Source organism: Chiloscyllium plagiosum, unplaced genomic scaffold (genome assembly GCF_037043375.1).
Source record: "Chiloscyllium plagiosum isolate Xiang-an unplaced genomic scaffold, Cpla_swu_hap1 HiC_scaffold_39, whole genome shotgun sequence".
Taxonomy (NCBI): domain Eukaryota; kingdom Metazoa; phylum Chordata; class Chondrichthyes; order Orectolobiformes; family Hemiscylliidae; genus Chiloscyllium; species Chiloscyllium plagiosum.
In genome coordinates, this window is record NW_028270177.1 from 83075560 (window position 1) to 83080671 (window position 5112).

At 44.3% G+C, this 5112-nt stretch overlaps 1 non-coding gene across 1 annotated transcript; it reads right to left on the reverse strand.

The window, feature by feature from the left end:
- Window positions 1–418: 418 nt before the first annotated feature.
- Window positions 419–500, reverse strand: trnas-uga (transfer RNA serine (anticodon UGA)). The gene has a single exon. It is a non-coding gene; the product is annotated as a tRNA-Ser (tRNA).
- Between the last annotated feature and the right edge of the window lie 4612 nt (window positions 501–5112).

The following is a 5112-nucleotide window of genomic DNA, read 5'->3' on the forward strand; positions in this document are numbered from 1 at the left end:
TCCTTTCCACACATGGAGTTGCTTTTTTCTAATTCGTTGACTGCTGATATAATAGATTATTGGCCTTGAGAGTCAGCTGTAAATTAGGTGAACTTTCTCAGCTTGACTTTCAACTGATCCTAAAAAAAAATTCATCACCTGCAGCTAAGTGTATTGCATTGCTTCTTGTTTTGCTGAATTCCACACCCCGAACATCCAAATTTCACGACAGTTCGACAAATGTGTTGAAACTGATTCGTGTTGGAAGTTGGTGGCTTTTTGTGTCTCGACATATAATTTATTCAATTAGATGACTGGGTCAGTCTTGAAATTACTTCGGATTCTTCACAGTTGAAAATTTACTTTCGATTGAATGCAAAGCTCAAGCTCCACGAAATCCAAATCCTGCAAAGGAATTAATGACTTTTAAAAGATTCAACGCTGTGAACAGGATTCGTAGCTGTGCAGGAAGACCCCATTGGATTTCAAATCCAACGCCTTAACCTCTCGGCCATCACAGCTGCAGCAAGGATGGCAATTTTCACAGTAAAACAACTGAATTCATTTGTTGGAAGAACAAATTGTCAAGACCCAAAATTTCGCCAAATCCTTTGCAGAGACCCAGACGAACGTTACCTTAGCAGATTGACAGGCTTTCACCGCAAACTAGATTCTGACACAGCTGAAGTTGTGGGAATGATTCTTCGTCGAATTATAGAATCACGGATGTACACCACGAAGAGAGGATCATTGTCTCACTGCGTCCGATCGATTTTGACTCAATTGCTCATCATCTGGTGACAAATTAGATATGCTATTGTGTTTTAATATTCATCGAAATGTGGTATTAGAAAAATTGATGCTAAGTCCATAAACACTAGCTACATTAGTAAAAAAAAAATCGAAATTAGAAAGAATGCAGAACCAATTTACAGAAATGGATCCAGCAACTTATCTGTAAGTTCTGACATCAGGTAATGAACTTGTGAGCACAAGAGAGGAAGATTAACCGAAGATTTGGAACTTGAAATCGTCTTGACGGAATTATTTGCAAAGTTTTTGCGGTTGTTCTCGAGTCATCAAGTCGTTGAACAATACAACACGGAAAGTGGCCCTTCTTTCCAACTTGACCATGGTGACAGATATCCTAAGTTAATAGGTCCCATTTGCCAACATTTGGCTCACATCCCTCTAAACCTTGTTACTCATATATCCATCCAGATGCCATTCAATGTTACAGTTGCATCAGACTCCACCAATTTCTCTGGCATCTCATTTTGGACACGTCTGAAAAAGTTGCCCCTGACATCCCTTTTAAATCCTTACCCACTAATTTAAAACCGATGTTTTCTAAATTTTGACTTCCTCACCTGCCGGAAAACACCGTGACGAGTCAACCTATCCATGTCCCTCATGATCTAATAAATAGCAATGATTTGACTTTATCATACTTGTCAGGAAGGAAATGTGTGGAGATTATTTGTCGAAGGTATGAAGTAGAAAGTCTTATGTACAGATTTTTAGAAATGCATCTTGGAGAAGTTTTTAATGAGTCATTGAAGTCTAGTAGCAGTTGTAGAAGTCTGTTGTGAGAGCTGCAGAAGGATTTCAGGGCACGAGAACGAAGCATTATTTCCAATGTATGGTGGCTCAGTTCGACCACACTTGGACTACAGTATGAGGAATTATAATCCTCAATTTAGGAAAGATACTAATGCCATATGAGGAATACCACGAATGGTGATTAGCCTTGATATCATGGATGAACGTTAGTCCTTTGAATTGAAATTGGGCAAATCCCGCCTTTTCTTAACAGTTTCAAAACAAGAGAGGTAATCTCATTGAGAGTTGCAAAATATTTGAAGAGATAAACAAGGTGGTGCAATTAAATTTTGTTCCCTCATTGGTGAATCTAGAATCAGGAGAGGACAATATTAAAATGAAGCATTGTGATTTATGACCAGGATGAAAACTATTGATTTTTGTCTTAGCCTTGAGAAGTCTCACTATTCAGCACTACAGTGAGCCTTGGATATTTGGTCTTTGAATGCATCACTATCGGCCTGACCAGCCGACACTTACTGCATCACTATAGACCTGACCCCTCACACTTACCACCTTAATATCAGCGTGAACCCCTCAAACTTACTGCATCACTATCCATCTGGCGCCCTCACATTTACTGCGCCACTTTCACTTCGAGACGCTCATTTTGACTGCGTCACTATCAGACTGACTGCCAAGCACTTACTTTGTCACTATCGGTCATGCCCTTACACTTCCTATGTTACTATCACCCTGACTCCTTACACTTACTGTGTCACTATCAGCCTGAATCCATCACACTTATTATGTAAGTATCAGACTGACGGCTCACACTTACCGTGTCACTGCAACACTGCCTCCTCAAACTTACTATTTCACTATCACCTTGACCCTCTCACATTTACTGCGTCACAATCACACTGACCACCTCACAACTACTGCTTCACTATGAGCTTCAACACTCACACTTACAGCGTCACTACCTGCCTGACTCACTCACACTTATCACCTTACAATCAGCATTACTCTCTCAAATTTATTTCATCATTATTAGGCTGAGGCACTCACACTGACAGCGTCACTAACAGCCTGACCCCCTCATGCTTTCTGCGTTGGTATCTCTCTGATTCCCTCAGAATTACTGCGTCACAATCACTCTGACCGCCTCATACTTAATGCGTCACTATCCCTCTGGCACCCTCATACTTCCTGCATCACTCACACCCTGACACATGCGCACCTACTGCATCCCTATCAGCGAAACCCCACTCACTAACGGCGTCACTCTCTCTCTCACCTGCTCAGACTTGATGCGTCACCATCACCTTGACACTCTCTCACTTAGTGCATCAATATCAGCCTGACCCCCTCACGCTTACTGCATCACTACCAGCCTGATCCCTTCAAATGTACTATGTCACTATCAGACTGACCCACTCATACTTCCAGCATCACCATCACCTTGACCCCCCAAAACTTAGTGCGTCCGGATCACCCTGAACCTTTCACTCTTCATGCGTCACCTTCAACCACACCCTGCACACTATCACTCTGACGTCCTCATACTTGATGCATCACTTTTACTCTCTCCCACTCACACCGTGTATATCACTATCACCCTGACAACTCATACTCACTGCACCACTATTATCCTGACTCCATCACAATTAGTATATCATTATCAGCCTGACCCCTTACACTTACTGTGTCACTATCAAACTGTCCCCTCACATTTCCTATGTCACTCTCAATCTGACACCTTCAAAGTGTCTGTGTCACTGTCACCTTGAACACGTCACACTTACCGCATTGGTGTCTACCTGAAACCTCACACTTATGGCGTCACTATCATCCTGAGCGGCTCACACTTACTGCGTCACTAGCACACCAATGCTCTCACCTTTACTGCGTCACTATCGGCCTGACACCTCACACGTACAGCATCACTATTAGCCTGACCCGCACACACGTTTTGCGTCACTACTACCCTGATCCCCTCACAATTGCTGTGTCGCTATCAGCCTGAGCCCCTCATTATCACGCTGACCAAGCTCACAATTACAGCATCACTATCAACCTGACCACCTCACACTTTCTCTGCCATTATCACCCTGACCCCCTCACACGTAATGCGTCACTGTCACACTGAGACACTCACATTTTCTGCGTCGTTATCAGCCAGACCCGCCGGCACACAGCGTCACTATCAACCTGGCCCCTCACACTTGCATGCCTCAATATCAGCGTGAACCCCTCGCACTTACTGCATCACTGTCCATCTGCCATCCTCACACTTACTCCACCAGTTTCACCGTGACATCCTCATTTTTACTGCGTCACTATCAACCTGACAGCCACACAAATATTGCGTCACTATCAGTGACGCCCTCGCACTTCCTATGTTAATATCACCTTCACTCCTAAAACCTACTGCGTCACTATCAGCCTGCCTCCATCACACTTTTTGTGTCAGTATCAGACTGAAGCCTCACACTTATCATGTTACTAAAACTCTGCCCCATCACACTGACTGTGTCACTATCAGCCTGACCCCTCAGACGTACTGTGTCACTATCACCCTGACCCACTCATACTTTTTGTATCAGTTTCAGTCTGACGCCTCGCACTGATTGTTTAACTAAAACTCTCCCCCTCACACTGACTGTGTCACTATCAGCCTGACCCCTTTATACTTACTGCGTCGCTCTCACTCTAATCCTCTCTCATTTCATGCGTCACTCTCACCCTGACATCCTCACGTTTACTGCGTCACTATCACACTGACCAACTCACACAATCTTTGCCATTTTCACCTTGCCGGCCTTAGTTTTACTGCGTCACCATGAGCCTAACCGCCACACACTTATTGCGTCACTTTCAATCACGCCCTCACACTTCCCATGTTACTATCACCCTGAATCCTTACACTTATTGTGTCACTATCAGTCTGACCCCTCACACGTTCTGTGTCACTATCAGCCGGACTCCATCACATTTATTGTGTCATTATCAGACTGACGCCTCACTCTTATCTTGTCGCTAAAACACTGCTCCGTCACATTGACTGTGTCACTATCAGCCTGACAACCTCACACTTACTGCTTCACTATCGCAATGCCCCTCTCTCACTTACGACGTCATTTACACCCTGACACCCCACACTTGCTGCGGCACTATCACACTGAGGGCCTTACACTTAGTGTCACTGTCATCCTGACCCCTTACACTTACTGCGTCACTATCACACTGGTATCTCACAACCACTGTGTCACTATTATCCTGAGCCACTTACACCTATTGCGTCACTAACACTTTGACCCCAACACACTAACTGCATCAATATCAGCCTGACCATCTCACACATACTGCGCCACTACAAGGCTGACTCCCTCACATATACTGCGTCACAATCAGACTTACCCACTCATGCTTACTGCGTCACTATCACCCTGACTCCCCAATCTTACTGCGTCAAGATCATTGTGCCCCCATACACTTACAGCGTAACTATCATGCTGACAACGTCACACTTACTGCGTCAAGATCAGCCTGATCCCCTCAAACTAATGCGTCACTATCAGCTTCAAC